Source organism: Rhagoletis pomonella, unplaced genomic scaffold, assembly GCF_013731165.1.
Source record: "Rhagoletis pomonella isolate Grant_MI unplaced genomic scaffold, Rhpom_1.0 Rhpom_scaffold_00002, whole genome shotgun sequence".
Taxonomy (NCBI): domain Eukaryota; kingdom Metazoa; phylum Arthropoda; class Insecta; order Diptera; family Tephritidae; genus Rhagoletis; species Rhagoletis pomonella.
The window spans coordinates 87,947,473-87,968,494 of NW_023458556.1; the positions used below are offsets into that span (position 1 = coordinate 87,947,473).

At 35.7% G+C, this 21,022-nt stretch overlaps 1 protein-coding gene and 1 long non-coding RNA gene across 3 annotated transcripts in view; one reads left to right on the plus strand and one right to left on the minus strand.

The window, feature by feature from the left end:
• LOC118734143 (thymosin beta) overlaps nt 1-21,022 on the minus strand; it is an 86,353-nt gene that overhangs the window by 47,647 nt on the left and 17,684 nt on the right. The gene's annotated exons all lie outside the window — the stretch shown is intronic.
• On the plus strand, nt 17,160-17,718 carry LOC118734144. Its single transcript, XR_004992341.1, has 3 exons — nt 17,160-17,315; nt 17,368-17,617; nt 17,674-17,718. It is a non-coding gene; the product is annotated as an uncharacterized LOC118734144 (long non-coding RNA).

Consider the following 21,022-nt stretch of genomic DNA (forward strand, 5'->3'; position numbering starts at 1 on the left):
TTCTGCTTGGCAACTGATACATTTTTTTCCAGCTCGCGGCAACGCTGTTCACGATGTGTGTTTATGGCGAGATGTTAACTTCATGTTATTCATAGTGGACGTGATGTTAACTCCTCTGCTCTGTTCCGGGTCGCCATGTTATTCATAGTGGTCGTAATGTTAACTTCTCTGCTCTGGTCCGGGTTGTAATATTACGTCCGCCGAAGAAAAATAAATTTGTATGTGGTGCGTCTTCTGTATACTGTTTATACTGTTTATTCTGTGGTACAACTCACGGCAGCATACATACATATGCACATAATTACACGCATACTCAAATACAACAATAACTATTTCATTCATAAACGCGTTCGCATATTTCTCAAGGTCAAGATCATTCATTCATAAATCCTACAGCAGCACATCTCCCCGCAAATTCATCACCATCAAGCGCAGCTTTGTCAATCCGACACAAAAATTCTAAAATGTAAAATTGAAGTGGCACATATTTCTCTATATCCAGTAAAATAAGTTATCTCGAATTTTGGTAATATTTGGAAAACACGACATTTCTCTGTTCCATACCAATATTTCAATCATTAACTAATATTTTAAGGTGTCATTTTAATAAACATTAAATAGAAGTAAACGCTTTCTGCAGGAAAAGACAATATATTTTTTAAATAAAATCAAAACTTCTAAAATCACAAATATATGTGGTTTTATCGGAAGTTCAACTTAGCTCGTTTTCACATTTTTGGGTCCGAAATGTTAAAATTTTTGCCCATGACGCGCCACGATTTTTGTGCAGGTGGGTCAATGCGCCTTGAACACCATTTGTATAAATGCCAAAAAATTATTTTATTTATTTTTTAATTTTAAAAATTTCTATACTTCAAAGCGTTTATAAATATATATTTATATATATGCACAATTATTTTAAATTTTTTTCATCCGTAATCAAATCTTCAGTACCATAAAAAGATTCAAACACATTATAGTACCACATGTGCGATGTCCAAGCTAGTGCTACTCCACTGTACATGTGTATATGTATGTATGTATATATGCGTGTAAAAATGTCAATTCAAGTTTGCGTTTAACCCATTTTAGCGGACATAGTTTTTTTTGGTTACAGTTATTAATAACAAACGCAAACGTCAAAGCTGTGTTTTTTGTGATCTGCTTAAATTTTGTGTTTTATAAAGCTGTTTACGCTTAAAAAAGTAAAAAATTAAAAAAAGTGTTAATAAACTTCTGGTGCACAATTTAAAGATAAGTAAATATCAAAATTTCCTGTAAATTTGATTAATTTAACTTGATATTCTTAATTGCATGTGCCGAGTATTTTGTTTCACATAATATATTGTTGTACATTTGTTTTTGTTTGTGCACATAGATTTTGATCTTTTTGTATTTTTGTCATTTCTGCTGTTTCATCTTCGTCACAGCTGTTTGCGTTGTGTTTATTAGGTGTCAATTATACAGTGCATTTAAAACTGTTCGCTACATAGCTTTCCAACTAATATTTACCAGCTGATTGGTTCTCTGTTTGATAAATCGTTTTCAAAACTGTTTTGCTTATAAAACCTAAAAATTAAATATAATTTTAAACATGTCGTGTATCTACACCAATTGCCAAATTAAAAGCGATTCCTATGTGTCATGCTGGCTCTGCGATGGGATTGCCCATATAAAATGTGCTGGTTTGAGCGGTGGGGTGTTACGACGCTATTAACGAGGAAAAGGGTCTTCGTTGGTCTTGTCAAAAATGTAGATCAACCGAAGTTGAATTATTTAAATTCTTTAGGCAGTCCAGAAATGGTTTTTCTGAGATTGGGGAGGATCTGTCGGTGCTTGTTGAGAAATTTAAGCATTACGAAAAAATATTTAGGTCTTTCACATGTTTCGACGACCCCCCACACTCTGAGGATAGCCGAGAAAGTAAAGGTAGGCGTGTTATTAGTCCACCTAGAAAGACAGCCACTGAATCTCACAAAAATCCTCCATCCCAGTCCTTGGAACTTATTAATCTATCTTCTCCATGCCCTCAGGCATTGGAGCCTCCGATATCTAAAGCCATATCCACTAGGTCTACTTCTAAAAATAGTCAAACCGTTGATTAAACAGTATTGCCATCAACATCTCAAGCTGCACTGTCTAACTTAGTTCCTCCGAATAATTCGGAGCCCCGCACATCAGACATCATTACCAAAAAGTTGGTTGTAATTCCTCCGAGAAGATCAATTTTTGTCTCTAGATTTGCTAAAGATACTTCTTCGGATGATATAAAGTCATACATATCGACTAAAATTAGAACTAAAGATGTATTTATTCGTAAATTTAATTTTAAATACGATCGCGATATTTCATCTTTTAAAATTGATGTAGCTTCCGAAGATTTTGATTCACTACTAAATAGTTCGTTTTGGCCGACAGGGGCGTTTGTTCGCGAGTTTGAGTATAAACCTAATAAAAGTAATAATAACGTAGCTAAAATTTCTAATCTTAATTCGGATTCAAAAAACTAACACGCAAGTCTAATTTAAGTATTTACTATCAAAACGTTAGAGGTTTGAATACCAAATTAACTGACTTATATTTAAAAGGTTTTGACTGCAATTATAATATTATTTCCTTGACCGAAACATGGCTCAAACCTCATATTTTTAATTCCGAAATTCTTCCAAATGAATATCAAATATACAGGAGTGACCGCGGATCTTGTTTACGTTGATGATGTTCCGAAGGCCTCTATTAATCGGTGTGATCCCCTAGTTTTGCCAGAGGATGCGTACCATCCCGCTCTTGAGTTAAGCTACGAAATCATAAATGAAATACATAATAATAAGTCGTACAGTTCAAGTACTAGATATGTTTTTGCGAAAGCAAATTTCAGGAAAATTAACAAAGAACTTTCAAAGTTAACTTGGCCAATATATAGAGATGACGTGTAGCGTAGCGTTGAGCACTTTAATGATACTGTTTTCAATTTGTTTCGAAAGTATGTGCCAAAACGTAATATTGTTCATGAAGAACCAATACAATTATGGTTCACTAAAGAGCTTAAAAAATTTAAAAATAAAAAGTCACATTCTTTTAAACTGTATAAAAGAACGGGCTTACACAGTGATTACGTAAAGTACTCAGTTTTGCGGCATAGCTACTTTTCATTAAATAAGAAACTTTATAATTCATATTTATGTAAAATTAAGAAGAATTTAATTAACAATCCTAAACCATTTTATGGTTTCGTAAATTCAAAGCGTAAAGTACATGGTTTTCCGTCCGCTATGCATTATCGAAACACTGTGTCTAGCGACAGCCAACTCATTGCCAACATGTTTGCCCAGTTCTTTAGGTCCAATTATTCTGTAGACTTCCCTATAAGTGGAGACTATCCGTACGAGCTTTGTCCAATCAACTCTGCTTATATTCCAGTAATATCTTCCGATGAAGTTTTACACTATTTAAAAACCTTAAAAGCGTAATTTAGGCCTGGACCTGATCATATTCCGACCTGTTTTCTTAAAAACTGCGCTGAGAACATCTGCGTGCCTTTAACAACTCTTTTCAATTTGTCACTTAAACATGGCGTTTTTCCGTCAGCCTGGAAGGAGTCTTTCATAATACCACTTCACAAAAACGGCAGCAGGTCCTCTATAGAAAACTATCCAGGCATAGCTAAGCTCTCCGCTATCCCCAAATTATTCGAAGCAATTATTGTTAATCAGCTGACATATTCTATATCTTCTTCAATTTCACAATCTCAACACGGGTTTTCTAATGGAACATCTACTATCACTAATTTATTGGAGTTTACAACTCATGTCTCAAACGGTTTTAGAGAAAATGCTCATACCGACGTAATATACACCGATTTCAGTAAAGCTTTTGACAAAGTATGTCACTCGTTACTCATCCGTAAACTCGACCTAATCGGCTTTCAGCCCAGTCTTCTTCAATGGATCTCATCTTACCTCTCTGATAGAACACAAAGAGTTATTGTTAATAATTGCTCTTCCAACATCATTAAAGTTTCCTCAGGAGTTCCTCAGGGAAGCCACCTTGGTCCGATTCTGTTCCTGATATTCATTAATGATATTTCTTCTATAATAAAAAATTCAAACATTTTAATGTATGCCGATGATGTGAAACTTTTTAAAACATTGTCCTCTATCGATGAAAGGTCTTTGTTACAAGCGGATCTGAGCAACGTGGTTAGTTGGTGTAATGCAAACTATATGCCACTAAACCTTCAAAAATGTAAAGTTATGTGTTTCTCTCGGAGGGCTGTTCAACCAGCTGTTTATTCAATTTCAAATTATAATCTGGAGAAGGTATCCAATTCTTGTCGATCTTGGTATCACAATGGATTCCAAACTCAATTTCAACCATCATATTAATGTTACAGTCAATAAAGCCAAAGGCGTTTTTGCATTTGTAAAGCGATGGTCAAAAGAGTTCAAAGATCCTTATGTTACAAAAGCTCTTTTTACCACTTTAGTTAGGCCTATACTAGAATACGGATCTATTCTTTGGAATCCCCGCTACCAAGTTCATTCAGAGAGGATTGAATCAATTCAAAAACAATTCTTGCTTTTTGCGTTGCGTGACTTTAACTGGGATGCAGATTACAATCTCCCCCCCTTACACAAGTCGTCTAAAGCTCATAAATTTGCCTACACTCGCAAGTCGTAGAGAAATGCTAGGTATAATATTTATCGTAAAATTAATGACAGGCTTGATTAAGAGCCGGGCCCTTCTGGCTGAGGTCAATTTTAATGTGCCCCCTCGAGTGTCAAGATACTTTCGACCTCTGTTTTTGAAGCCATGCAAAACTAATTTTGATCTAAACGAATCATTCCGTTGTTTATGTCAAGATTTTAACTCTCACTCCAGCACGTTTGATATATCGAACTCGATTTTTACTATAAAGAAAACTATCATTTCCACTCTCAATAATTGAAATACTATCTTTAGCATATCCAATCAGCTTGATTCTGTAGATGATTAGTTTTAGATCTCGACACTAAACAGACTCCTGTTTCCACTACTCGGCACCAAACAACTAAAAAAAAAGTGTCCGTACGTCGTGTTGGTTGGGCGATAATGGAGGGTAAAAAGCCGTTGGGATTAATTAATATCAAACTATTTTACAACGCTTTTTATGTTTAATCTTCATGAAAGTTACATGTATCGTCTAGAACATGGTTACATGCAATAAATCAATTATTATTCTTCTCCATACAAAATGTGCAAGTATTGCTTTATTAAATGCAAAATTATGCGAAAATCTAAATATTTCGTAAACCAAGGGTTAATGTGTTCGTGAACGTGCCAATCTGGTGCCGATTAGCAGAAATTTAATAATTTGTTAGGATGGAAGCGGCGCGGGGAAGACGAAAGCAGATCAATCGTATATGAGCCATTCTTTTTTAAGACATCCAATCCACATAGTTATTCTGGCGGAATCTACATTAAAGTCTAAAATTTTGAACTTTGGTTTTAATATAGCCACGCCCATTTCTAGAATATTCTTTGATTAAAAAATCCGCAATAAAATCTGCGTTTTGCAAACTTTAGTCCTAAAATTGCCACGCCCATATTTAGGGGTTTGTCGCCTTAAAGAAAAATCTTGCCATAAAAACATTATATCTGGATAGGTGTTCTATCGGAGTCTGCAATAGAATTTTACTTTTTGCAAAAACTCGATGTTTAACACCTTACCAAATATATCTTAACATAAGTTTTCGAAAAAAATTAAAAAAAATGTTTGATTCTCACAAAATAGACCATCTCGTCATAAAGAAAAATATTTTAATAGATCTTGAAAACCCCCATTTTTTTAACCACGCTTTTTGTAGAGAATGAAACAAGGATTACGATGGTATAATTTTAAATCCTTAATTTACTGGTCTTCACTACGCAAATTAACTTCAAAATGTTCAACTTTTAATAGCTAACTTAGCTTTAGGACAACCTTGACCATCTTATATATAGAAATGTTAAGTCCGTTTCTTGGCTTTAAAATGACGTTAAGATGAAGTCTCTACGATCAGCAGAACCCGAGATATAACGATTTGATATCTCCGAAGAAAAAAAGAAGAAGAAAAAAAGTCCTCGAGCACGTGTTAGCTTATTTCATGTATAGAACCCACAAAAAAATTTGAAGCCAATCGAAAGAGTGACACCAAATTTGGTGTCCGAAATGAAAAAGAATGTCTCATATATGTATGTACATATGTACATTTATAAATGCATACATACTTACATTTTCATTTGTTTGTCGTTTTGGATGCATGAAAAGTTTGGTAGCAGAAATAGGCAATATCAATGAAATGAATGGCAACTTCTTACACGACTTTATTAGAAAAGATTTGAAAACTGAATTATTTCCATAAATATTGAAAATTTTCTTAAATAGTTTCGGCTTAGATTAGCGAGATCTTTACGAATTGCTGGGCAAATCCGACGTTTTCAGATTTTCAGTATTTTATTTTTTTTAATTTCCAAGTCGAAAATAATTAAAAACTGAATTATTTCCATAATTATCGAAAATATGGAAAAAATTAATACAACCTTTCGACTTAGTTTAGGGAGATCTTTACAAAAAAGTGGAAAATAATTCTTTTCAGTTTTTTTTTTTTTTTTTTTTCAGAAAACTCCAAGTCGAAGACTTAAAAACTTGGTTATTTCCATAAATATCGAAAATTAGGAAAAAATACTTAAATAGTTTCGGCTAAGTTTAGCGAGAGACCTTAAAAAATCAAATGATTTTTTCCACAGGTTTTTGTTTTTTTTATCCAATACCAATACAGTTTTTCACTTGAAAATATCGCAAAAATTGGAAAATGTTTTATTACAAAAAAATCTAACACCAATAAAGTTTTATAATTGAAAATCTAACAAAATATAACAAAAATCGAAAAAATTCTATATGACATTTTCGATTTATTTTCACGGTGTTTGTAGAAATCACCGGAAAAGAGGATTTTTTTTATCAAAAAATGTTTTCACAAAAAACAAACACTTATGGGAGTTTTATATTTGGAATCATTAATAAAATATTACAAAAATCGGAAAATGTTATATAAGATTTTCGATTTATTTTAACGTTGTTTGTAAAAATCACCGAAAAGAAATTATTTTTTTCCCTAAAAACTCTATTTACAAAAAAATCTACCAATAAAGTTTTATAATTGAAAATCTAACAAAATATTACAAAAATCTATAAAATTCTATATAACATTTTCGATTTATTTTCACGGTATTTGTAGAAATCTTCGGAAAAAAGAATTTTTTTATCAAAAAATGCTTTCACAAAAACACAAACACTTATGTTTTCTATTTGCAATCATTAATAAAATATCACAAAAATCGGAAAATGTTATATAATAATTTCGATTCAATTTCATGTTATTTGTACAAATCACCAAAACAAAATTAATTTTTTTACTAAAACAATTATTTTCACAAAAAATCTAACTTTTCGGTTTCCAATTTGAAAATTTTCCCAAAATATCACAAAAATCATCAATATTCATATTTAATTAACATTCCAAGCGCTCTCGTGAGATTTAGCTCTGTTAATATTCTTCTCTTCTGCTTTGTATTTTGCTTTCGCTGTTAAGTATTCCAAATATTTGTCGCTCTTAAAATGCGCTTCGCTTGTCCTTCTCTATACTTTACGTTCTCTGGATCGGTCAGTCCCTCAATCGTTGTCGTCAAGCTCTACTAACGGCAGCCCTAGGAAGCGTGCGGCCTCGACGGGATCTGTCCATAGGAACAGGGACATTAGCGTGGTGGGATTTAGAGGGCATACGAAGAGATGTTGTGAGTATGAGTTCAAACTGCTGCAGTAACCAGAGCGCAGTTGGGCTATTGTGGTCCGAGTCTCGCGAGGCAGATGAAGTTCTGCAGAGCATTATGTTATGCTTATTAACAGGGAGCATGTGGGCCTCCTCGTGCAGGTGGTGTTGCGGCGACATCAAAAGGCATCCTGTCGCTGTCCTGAGTGCCGTGTTCTGGCAGCTGTCTGCAGCTTCATCAACTGCGTCCTACTAGTCCCCGGTGATCACACGGGCGCAGCGTAGTTCAGAACCGGCCGGCCAATTGCCTTGTACGTTGCCAGCAACGTTTCTTTGTCTTTGCCCCAGGTGCTGCCGGCTAGCGAGTGGGGGACCTTGTTGAGACTTTGTTGACAATTGCGGTTGTATGCGCCGAGAAGGAGAGCAGACTATCGAATGTTACTCCGAGTATCTTCGGGCTGTTCACCGTCGGAATTGGTGTATCATCGACGTGAATTTCCAGTTGGAGTCTGATCTCCTTCGTCCTGGTGGTAAAAAGTGTGGCTGCGGATTTTGTAGGGGAGAGGGTTAGGCTCCGTGCAGTGAAGAAGCGAGAAAGCTCGGCGAGATAACCTTCGAGCACAAGTCATCAATTCCATTCCCGGACGCCATGATCGAGCAATCGTCAGCGTAAGAGACAATCGAGGCTCCCTCTGGTGGTAGAGGGACCTTTGAAATGTAAAAGTTAAACAGTAATGGGGAAAGGACACCACCCTGTGTAAACCCCTGTTTTATTTTCCTCGGTTTGCTCGATTTGTCTCTAAAAGTTACTGACTAGTGATGACCACTCATATAATTCGCCGACCACCGTTTGAGTCCCTGTGGGAGAGAGGAGGCCTCTATGTCTTCTAGTAGCGTTGAATGGACGACAGTGTCGAACGCCTTAGGCAGGTCCAGCGCCACTAGAATGGTTCTCTCACAGGGGCGCTTTCGGTTTAGGCCCTGGGTATCTGGGTATTTATGGCGTTAAGTGCTGTTGTTGTGCTGTGCACTTTACGGAATCCATGCTGATGCTTCGCTGGGGTCAGGTGGTTTGTAAAATACGGGAGTAGCAAGGCCTCTAGTGCTTCGCTACCGGGGAAAGGAGGGTTATCGGACGATAAGACTCTCCTTTGTTGGCTGGTTTCCCCGGTTTGAGCAGTAGGACCACTCTCCCCATCTTCCAGATGTCTGGAATGACGAGAATGGCCATTGACAAATTAAGGACCTCCGTTAGGTACGCTACTCCCGTAGGACCCAAATTTTTCAGCATCAGCATGCATATTCCGTCGGGTCCAATGGCTTTGGAGGCTTTCGCCTTCCCGATGGCTACCCTTTCCTCACCGCTGGTGGAAACAAGAGGCGCACTTGGGTTTGGCAGTTTTTGCAACCTTCTGGTCACTCGATGTTTGGCTTTATCCACCGAAGGATGCAAGATGAACTGCTGGCTAAAATAGCTCGCGCATCGCTTCGGGTCCGACGAAGCGTGTTCACCAGTCTATTTCAACTCTGTCGTCACGCTTCGTCGTGTTGGACAATGACCTCACGGTTGACCAAAGCTTACTCACACCAGAGGCAAAGTTGCAGGTCTTCAGATGCTCTTCCCATTTCTTCCGCTTATGTACGTTCACAAGTTGCCGAATCTCCGAGTTGAGATCCCTAATACGGAATTTGCGTTCACCTATGTGAACGTCGGTTGGTATGGGTAGTGCAGCGAAGGCGCTTTCAGTAACATCCGCGAAGCCTTTCCAATCAGCTTTGGAAAAGTTGACATACGTCCGGTGATCCGCGGAAGCAAAGTCGGCTGGTTTATCAATCGAGATGATTATGGGCAGATGGTCTGATGCTAAAGTCAGCATAGGTCGCCATGATACGCTGTTTATGACTAGCGCTGACTATTGTTAGGTCTGGCCAGCTGCAGCAGCTGCGCATAATCTCCTCCGATTTGTGGCGTGCGCTTTGATGTTGTCACACAAAGGGGAGGGACCTACAGTTTTACGCCGACTCCGAACGGCAATTGCACTTTTGTGAGAAGCTGTTTTTCATGGCAGAAATACAATCGGAGGTTTGCCATTGCCTGCCGAGGGGCGACCGCTGTTAAGAAAAACCTTTTTTCTACTTTTTTTGCGATGTTGCTTTGACCAGGGCGCACTGCTTACCACTACACCACAGCGGCCGCCACATATGTACATACACTGCAGGCAAAAAGTATTGGCACAGCTGCTTTTTTACAATATATGCAATTACAATCAAGCGCAGCTATTCCAATGCAATTTAAACTTGATCATGTGGTTGTTGGATTTTGCTAATAATTCTATTTTTAGAATGTTTAACTTTTAGGTGTGCTCGGCCTTATTTGGTTTTTTTATATTATGGCCTTATAACAATTATATTCAATAATTTTTATTGAGCTTGAGGCCGCTCTTAATGAAAAACTATTGTGGAAAAGCAACAATAATTTTGAAAAAATGGTAAAATTGGTAACTATTTCGGAAATCACCACGTTTCCTCATCAGACTTCCGACAATTTTTAATAAAATATGGTTCATTCCACAACAAAAAAAACATAAAAATATACTTTCTAAACCTTGTGCAAAACTCGCGAAAGTTCAGCAAAATTTTCATGCAAGTTCTCAACTTTTTAATCAGATTTTTCAGACTTTTTTTGAGTATGCAGATTTGTAGCCCATTAAATTCTAGTATAAACAAGTAAGAAAGTCTAAGTTCGGGCGGAGCCGAACATTAAATACCCGGCGCAAGTATTAAATATATGTTTTCCTCCTTTCCGAAAGCTACCGCTACATGATAAGCCGGGGTGTATACATTTTAAGTAAATTAGCGTCCTTAAATTTCGAAATATTGAAATTTCAAGCATTTCTGAAATTTACCGTTATATGAAAAGCGGCCTAAATTTTAGTCCGATTTCAACAATTTTCAACGGTTTGCTTTTATGTGGCAAGCACAATAACCATACCGAGCTTGGTACAAATTGCTAGAACGGTTAGCGAGATACATATATGTGATCACAAGTGGGCGGTGCTACGCCCATTTTCCAAAATTTTGTCATAAACGTATTTCTTGGTAAAGAATTGTTGCAACCATCAATTTTGAATAAATTAGCTTCAATATTTACTGATTTACCGAAGATTTTGTATTTCTCGAAATTACCGTTATATGGGATGTGGGCGTGGTTATTGTCCGAAATTGGTGTAGCGGTTACCAAGATATACACATGTAACCATAAGTGGGCGTGGCTACGCCCATTTGCCAAAATTTTGTAATATTCTTATTTTTCGTCTAAAACTCATTGCAAATATCAATTTTGAGTGAATTATCTTCAGTAGTTACTAAAATATCGCAGTTTTCGTTTTTCTGAAAATTACCGTTATATGGGAGGTAGGCGTGGTTATTGTCCGATTTTTTAAATTTTCAGCCATTTAGTATGCTGTACTAAACTGTGCCAAGTTTGGAAGAAATTGGTGCGGCGGTTACCAAGATATACACATGTAACCATAAGTGGGCGTGGCTACGCCCATTTTCCAAAAATTTATAATATTCATGTTTTCCGTCTGAAACTCATTGTAAGTATCAATTTTGAGTGAATTATCTTCAGTAGTTACTAAAATATCGCAGTTTTCGTATTTCTTAAAATTACCGTTATATGGGAGGTAGGCGTGGTTATTGTCCAATTTCGCCCATTTTCAATACCATCCGTCCTACGCCCAAAAGAAGTTCACGTACCAAGTTTCGTTAAGATATCTCAATTTTTACTCGAGTTATCGTGTGCACAGGCCGACTGACGGACGGACAGACAGTCACCGCTTAATCGATTTCTCTTTTCATTCTGATCATTTATGTATACATTTGTCAATATCTATCTCGATTCGTTTTGCCTGTTACAAACAACCGTTATGTGAACAAAGTTATAATATCCTTGTGCACAAGTGCGCTCGGGTATAAAAATGCAAGTTGGTCAAAAATCGCTTTGATTTTTGAGATTTTTTTTTGTTGAAGGTGTTTTGCATTTTTTCCATATAATGTATTTTCGAAACTTTTTTTTTTGTATGGGAGACTGCGTGAAAAAAGATTGCCAAAAATCAACGGTAATTCGTAGCTACTTAGAACGTCTACTTTAATACAATAAAATTGATTTGGCTACAAATCTGCATACTAAAAAATGCTAAAAAATCTGATTAAAAAATTGAAAATTTGCATGAAAATTTGCTGAATTTTCGCGAGTTATGCACAAAGTTTAGGAATTATATTTTTATGTATGTACATACAGCGCCGGACAAAAGTATTGGCACAGAGAATTTTTCGCAATATATGCAAAGTTTTTTATTCTAATTTATTTTCAATATTTTTGAATAAAAATATAGTTCGTACTTCACCAAAAAACATAAAAACAAAATCTCTAAACTTTGTTCAAAACTCAGAAAAATTCAATAAATTTGCGTACTAATTTGCAACTTTCTATTCAGATTTTTTAGAAAAGTTCTAAGTATGCAGTTTTATAGCCCATTCAATTTTAGTGCAAAGTGCAAGCTCGAAGTATCTAAAAAATAGCGTTGATTTTTGGCAATTTTTTTAGTGGAAGGTGTTGCTCACTTCCTACATACAAAAAATAATTGTCAAACATACTTTGTATGGAAGAACCTGAGTGAAAAAAAATCCCAAAAAGCAACGCGATTTTTTAGCACCTTCAAGCTTGCACTTTGTTATACTAAAATTAGATGGGTTATAAAACAGCATACTTAGAATTTTTTTTTTTTAAATCTGAATAGAAACGCAAATTAGTATGCAAAAGTATTTAATTTTCCTGAGTTTTGCACAGAGTTTGGAGATTTAGTTTCTATGTTTTTTGGTGTACGACGAACTATATTTTCATAAAACATATCGAAAATAAATTAGAATAAACAACTTTGCAGATTTTGCGAAAAATTTTCTGTGTCAATCCTTTTGTCCGGCACTGTAAGTAAGATAGTGAATATAGTGAATATATAGTGAAAATTTTGACAAAAAGAAATTTTATTATTTTTCATAACATGTGAAATGCTAACATTTTAAAAGAAAAAACTTCATAAGTATTCCTATATTTCCTATGAAGTTTTCAAATACTACTGAATGCAATCAACATACTCAAGTACTCTGGAAAAGTGGAAACGTGTTTTAGTATGTAGCAGAGCACTGTTGTTGTTGTTGTAGCAGCATACAAATTCCCCAAAGACTTTTTGGGGAGTGTTGCTGGAGTGACAGTCCTTGGCCTGACTGTCGTGGGAACGTAGCAGAGCACTGTTGAGCATAGTTGCCAACTTGGTGCTTTAAGCACTAGATTTAGTGCTTTTTGAAAATTAAAACGTCGAAAAAATGGTTTAGTGCCTAGTACCTTTTTTAGTGTTTTTTTTTTTCTGAACGCAAATATCTCATAGATAGTTAAACATGAAATAATTGGAAATATTTAAAGCTGTGGCAGCACTGAATTTACAAATATAAATGCACCTTCTTGTTAAATTGTATTCGCGTTGAAAATGCTAGTACGCAGGTAAATAAGTTAAGTATTTATTTTTTTTCTTTTCTAATTATAATTACAATTATTCAATTATTAAATTTATTTTGTTTTATTATAATTATTATGTACAAATTGGATTTATTACACAGTTCGGCAAATTTTGAATATTTTAACCACCACATCGTTTCTTGTAGATTTTTTTGCGCTGTTACATTATTACGGCCGCTGTGGTGTAGTGGTAAGCAGTGCGCGCTTTCACTCCGCAGCGCCTGGGTTCAAGCACTGGTAAAGCAACATCGCAAACAAATTTAGAAAAAGGATTTTTCTTAACAGCGGGCGCCCCTCGGCAGGCAATGGCAAACCTAGGGGTGTATTTCTGCCATGAAAAACAGCTTCTCATAAAAATACAATCGCCGTTCGAAATCGGCGTAAAACTGTAGGTCCCTCCACTTTGCGTGACATCAAAGCGCACGCCACAAATCAGAGCCAAACTCTAACATATGTGTAAGCGCCAATCTATTATCATTATTATTATGAAAACAAAAATTTTTTTGCTCATTTCTACTTAGGGCATCATTTAGTATCACTCTTCCCCTTTAAAATTCATTTCCGTTAGTTGCGGTTAGATTTTGCTTTCTCGAGAATACCAGTTTTAATGTGCAGTACTTCGGTATTACTTTGTAAGCATGAGTCATCACATAGCATGTGTTTATTTTTTTACTTTTGTTAAATACAAACTGGTATGAAAAAAGTATCCTTTGATTGAAAGAAAAATGAGTTTAATGTGGTAAGACGTTTTTTTCCCCAAATTCATTTTTTCATTTCATTTTCATTTTTTAATTCAATATTTCAATAAATATTGAAAATTTGTAATATCAAAACGCTCGATTTTTTTTTACAAATTTTCGCCTGCGGCGCTTTTCTTTAAATTTAATACTTCAATATGTATTGAAAGTTTTTAATAAAAAGTGGTGGTGCTTTAAAAAATCAATACGCCGCCTAAGCACAAAGGTGTTCTCCGCAAAAGGGGTTCGTCCCCTCTTCTTCGGCAACACAGAAGGCAGAATTCTACTTAGTGAGGGTTATAATTCCTAAGTGCGGCCGAAGATCGCCTACGCAGAAAGGTGTTCTCTGCGAATCAAAAATCCGCTTTTATTATTAAAAATTTCCACTGTCTGGCAGTATCAAGTTTGATGTTATTTTCAGAGATGCTCAACAAACTATATGAATCGATTTCGTTTTGTTGATGCTCAAAAAAAAACTTATCAAAATAATTTCGTTTCGTTTCAGAGCTAAATTAACGAAACAAAACTCAAGCCTCAAGATCGAAAAAAGTATCAAATGAAATTGCCTGGCCTTTAGAAGTACACCAAGGCTTTTATTTTTGAATAGGGTTGCCTTCTCTCAAAAAGTTATAATGATTACACGTTTGCCCGGTTTTAAAAAACGTGGGGTCAAATAAAGAGGTTTTGCCTACGGGTGTGCAAGAGGGTTTATATTTTTTGTAAATGCCGTTTTCGCCAACTAGCTTGGGCATTCCTACGCAGATAGTTGTTCTTACCAAAGCATGTTAAAATTGCGTTTGCTTATGCATGCATGTGTATGTGTGTATGTATGTACTTTGTTTGCAGATGGTTGCATCATCATTTTGGTCATTTTTGAAAATCGGGAGAACGGTGTAAATCTCATAATTTTAAACGTAGGTAGCAACCCTATTAAAAAAAAAATATATCCTTACTGCACATCCAGAAGCCAAGGCCACTCATTTGACACCTCATTTTTCAAAATCGGGAGAACGGTGTAAATATTATAATTTCAAACGCAGGTGGCAACCCTATTAAAAAATATATCCTAAAGCTGAAATTAGTCAAGAACGTAAACCTACCGGTACGCAAACCCGAGTCAGCTGACACGATCTGTCTTACCAGAGCGCCATGTAAATGAAAACTCAACACTGCAGAATTTGTCTGTAGTTGTAGCCCGTAGCGCAGAAATCTGCGGAATTTAGATTCTTCCGTGTCAGCTGATTTCTTCCTTCTATAGATGGTTGCCACTTCGTCAGTTTTGCAGATGGTAAAAAAGTTATAAATTCCTATTCAAAATACATTTAAAATATTTGAAATTTACTATTGAATAAGGTTTTTTGTTGAAAACTAAGCAGTTTGTATTTAGCTACGATCTATTATAGTACGAAAAATTGTAGTTGAAAAGGTAAGTTTATGAAAATGCATTGATGAGTGGCAACACTGTAGTAAGCAACACTGAGGGCTCCTGTAATCGACAAAATTCTGCGTATACAGACTGCGTTTAAGTATACGTTCTGCGTTCTTGACTAATTTCAGCTTTACTGCACATCTAGAGGCCAAGCCCTTTCATTTGACACCTCATTTTTGAAAATCGGGAGAACGGTGTAGATATCATAATTTTAAACACAGGTAGCAACCTAATTAAAAAAATATATCCTTACTGCACATCTAGAGGCCAATCCCTTTCATTTGACACCTCATTTTTGAAAATCGGGAGAACGGTGTAAATATCATAATTTTAAACGCAGGTGGCAACCCCATTAAAAAATATATCCTTACTGCACATCCAGAAGCCAAGCCCTTTCATTTGACACCTAATTTTTGAAAGTGGAATGAACAGTGCAAATCTTATGCAATTTAAAAAAATTGCCTTCGCATAGATTGCATAGTATCTCTAGCCACACCAGTTTCCGCGAATATTTACCGCAGCATTTACGTTCACTTATGAACGAGAACGACAGCAGTGAACGTTCGCAAAGGTATCGATGCCACTTATAGCTACATATATAAGGTGACCATATTTATGGCAACCGATTACGGGACAAAAAATTATTTTACTTTTTTTCCGCAAAAGCTGGAGGATTTTAAAAACTTTTCAATGTTACTAGATTTATTAGCCCTGAAGCTGCATCTCTATTTGGCATATAATTTTCGATTCGATCTTTTGTGAAAGCAGCACATAAATATTCAGTTGTAACATCAAACATTTGTCGAATATTTTTCCAAAAATTTGTATTTTGTGCTCGGGATTTTTTATCCGCAAAATTTGTTACAAACATTCCTACGCGGGAAAACATGATAAAAATATCCGACTATTTTTGAATCACGAGTGGTAACGGATTATTTTCAGACCCGGATTTCGGACAAGCACAATGCAGTGAGTAGCATCCGGAATGAGCTCAATTGCAAAGCGAGCTTTCGAAAGGTTTCACTTCCCTTCCATCTTTGAGAACTTCTTTACTTTTACAACATTCTCATGGTAGCCTTCTTATTTGGAGTTTCTCATGCTGAAGATACAATCCCTCATACAATCAGCAAATTCTTTTTGCCGTAGTTTCACCTAATGAATATATTCTCCCTTCACAAATTTTGAAAATTGCCTGCACACCATGGTACAATAATTACAGGTATTGTCTTCCCAGAGAGCGCATATTCCGATCTGCCTTATTTGAAAAACATCATTGTTGCCCACACTAAAAGGTTTACTGCTAAGGAAAAGGGATATTTCCATACCCCCCATATACCATTATATGTGCACGTATTTTTTAAACAAACCCTCTTGCAGAGGCTTATTTAATTTGAAAAAGCTGAAAAAAATTTTTTTCTTAGTACATAAATTCAAAATTTTTATGGATCACTTCCATGATGCAATAATGAAAGGTGTTATACGTTGGCAACTTCTCGCTCTAATCCGCCATCTTGAACTTCCTTAGGAGAAACTGTGTTGTTTCTTTGCTAATTTCACTGAACATTTCCCAAAATATTAGAAAAAATTCTAAACAAGCTACATTGATTCAATTTTCGTTGTGCGTTTTGTTCTTATTCGCTGGCATTTGTATCGTGAAATTTGGTAAGTATTGTAATAAAACCGAATTATTTTACAAGTAAATTATAATTTTGCATTTATTAGGTCATTTCCTTAGTGTTTTCCTGGCCGACCTGTGCTGGTATTGTAATTAAGAGCTAATACACGTAGGTTACAATATATTATTTTGACTTCATTGATGAACCATTCCATTTGCAGCATTCTCTGGTGAACTGCAGCTGCGGCCGAATTTGATTGTGTGCATCATCCTGCAGATATTTTGAAGTAAGTTGGAACCAGCTCTTTGTTATTTCAAAACCTAATGAACCATTTATTCGCAGATTTTGTGGGCCCTTCTGCTGTGCTGCGTTCCTGCTCCGCCTGTGTATTTCTCCGCCCGTGTTTTATAGTGTTGCGTCCCTGTTGCGCCTTTGCATTAGTGTGTGCGTTGTGCTTTAGACACGTTGAAGTAAGTTGAAACCAGGTTTTTGTTTGTTAAAAACCTAAAAAGCCATTTATTTGCAGATTGTTTGTATGCTTCTGCTGTGCGGCGTTCCTGCTTCACCCGTGTATTAGATTACTGCGTTCCTGTGAATACACATCGTAGTTCAAAGTACAAAACATTGCTGCTAAAAATGGGATTTGCTCACACAAGTTCTTGGCTCAATCCTTATCCATTCTTCCTGAAATATACTAGCCAAAAATGCGATTGCTTTTTAAAAAAAGATAACCATTTTGAAATATGAGTGTTTTTACCCTCTAGAAAATAATTTATGCAACCTCGCATACGTGGGTTTGCATTATCTTGATACGCGGTTTTGCATTTTATTGATACACGGTTTTGTACTTAAAACGACGATATGTAGATGTATGTACATATATATCACATATATTGACTTAGATATGTATAGACAATTAATAATGTGTACATAATTTTTTTTATGTTGAAACTAAATATATATATAGTATGTTATTATTATTATTCGGTTCAAAAAAGTCCTATCTCAAATGAAAATACTTCGAAAATGTGCTGAGATAGGGCGTTTTTGGATCGCCAGCTGAGATACGGTGTTTTTGAACCGAGTTCTGAGATAGGGCATTTTTCAATCAAATTCTAAAATAGGGCGTTTTCCAGCCAAATTTCGAAATAGGGTGTTGAAAATTTATTTATTTATTTAATCAAATGGAATAAAATCCTTACTGACTATAAAACAAGAGAGCTTATACACTACCTAAAATAATTAAGTAGGACAAAACGAACTGTTCCAAATGAGAGAGACGGATCATATTCAGAGAGCACATTTAGCTCAGAAAGGGTTCTGAACAATGGCGAGAATTTTACATAGTTAGTTTTTGGAAATCCCAGGTAGAATAAAGAAACACGACGCAGATTATGAGACGGAACGTTTAATGCTAACTTATCCAAAAGATTAGGACAATCGACTGTGCCCTCCAATATTTTGGCCACAAAAGAGGCTGCGAGGAAAGAACGCCTAGTATTTAACGAACTTAAATTAAGAAGTTGACAACGAGAAGTATACGGAGGTATAGGCTCAGAAAATTTTAGAGAACGCAAGGCAAATTTAATAAAAACTTTTTGAATCTTCTCAATCCGGTTTATATAGACGGCCTGATAGTGACGCCAAATGAAAGACGCATACTCTAGCCTAGATCTCACTAACGTGACATAAAGAAGCTTCAGAGTATAGGGATCCTTAAACAACTGACCATTACGACGTACGAATGCTAGCATTGCATAAGCTTTGGAAATTGCGTAATTAATATGGGTTGCGAAGGTTAATTTTGAGTCGAAGTAAACCCCTAAGTCTTTAACCTCTGCGACATAATTAAGATCGTGGCCCCCAATATTGTAATTGGTTTGAACGGTAAGAAGCTTTCTGGTGAAAGTGGAATAGGAACATTTACTAACGTTTAAAAATAAGGAATTAAGAGAGCACCAAGAATGCAGGTTATTAAGCTCAGCTTGCAGCAAAAAAGTCTTGTGAGGTTCTGATCGCTGAGTAAACCTTTAGATCGTCAGCATATAATAAATACTTAGTATACTGGAAGCATGATCAAATATCATTTATGAATAAGACAAATAAAAGAGGGCCCAAGATACTGCCTTGGGGAACACCCGACGTAGCTACACAAGGAGTGTAGAGTACGTTATCAAAAGCAACTGTACAACGCCTATCTGACAGATAGGAATTAATCCATTCCAGAAAAGTTGAGTGAAAACCCAATCGCGATAACTTATTAATTAAGACTTTATGCGAAACTCTGTCGAACGCCTTCGAAAAGTCTGTGTACACAACGTCCACTTGTAGACCTGACTGCATCGCAGAAACACAGTCCTCCATGAATATAGCAAGGTTGGAGACAGTCGACCTCCCACTAACAAACCCGTGCTGGTAAGGGCAAATTAAACTTTTCACTGCGAAATTGAGCTTCTGTTTGAAAACTGATTCCAAAACTTTTGGGACAGTGCCCTGATATCGAGCGTTTTCGACCTGGCTGCCGAGATAGGTCGATATTCCACTCAGCATTCGATATATAGTCGCATTTTTCGGTATATGGAAGCCGATTAAACACGATTTGTTTTTATATCGATTCTAAAAAATCAACGGTAATTTTTAGCCACTTCAAACTTGCATATAATAAGACTAAAATTGAAGGGGCTATAAAACTGAGTGCTCAAAAAAATTCTAACACTTCTGAGAAAAAAGTGTGAATTTTGGGTGAAAATTTGTTGTATTTTTTGTAGTTTTCTACGAAGTTTTAAAACTGGGTTTATATGGGTTTTGTTAGAAATTGAACTTTATTTTTATTGCAAATTCTTAGAAATAAATTACCATGAGAGGGAAATAATATCACTTTGAAATGGGGTTGCTATTGATATGACCGATACTGTATGTATATAATAAATTTTGTACAATTAAAAATCAAAGTGGATTTACTAAAATGAACACAACGTATTAATTATAAATTCTGAAATATATTGTTAATTTCAAAAACAAATAAATAAAACATTAAAAAGCTTGCTGTTTGACTCGAACTTGGATGTACGTGAACTTGGGTAATGTATAATTTTTTATATGATTCCTCAAAGTTTCCCTTATATAACACTGTGGAACACAAAAAAACCTTAGTGCGAATATATCAGGTTTGATAACTGTTGGCCATACCAATAATGCCTCATACTCAGATTTACTAGATCAATTCGTGTTCTCCGAGAAAAAAATTTTCACAATCCAAAAATCTGAAAATTCTTTTTTCTCCAAATTTGGAACATTTATCGTTTTTGGCCTATATTTTGCGGCAAATACCATACAAAGCAAATATAGGCCAAAAAAACGAAGAATTTTCAAAATTTTGAGAAGAACTTGGGCGCTACACTCAGATTTTTGAATCGTGAAATTTTTTTTCTCGAGAACACGAATTGATCTAGTAAAACTGAGTATGAGGCATTATTAGTATGGTCAACAGCTATCAAACCTGATATATGCGCACAAGAAGCCAATTTGAAAGAGGGGGACAAAATATCACACGTAAATGAACTACTCTATTTGGCCTGTACAATATAAGGGAAACATTTCAAATTCACAAGGGATAATTTTCTTAGTGATGCGGCTTATATAAGGAATTTGGCATATACTGTTCTAGCGGGTATTCATCAGCCCAAAAATTTTAAGCATATTATCACATTCCTGTGAATAAAAACACGCCTGATTTTATTATTTTAATTACACTATGCGACAGTCAAAATCGGGATGGGATGAAACCAACGGGAAATGTTATATCGGTCAAAAACAAGTTATACGTGGCCCGGCGTTTCGCTGGGTCACGTCTAGGAATCGAGATATATCGATTT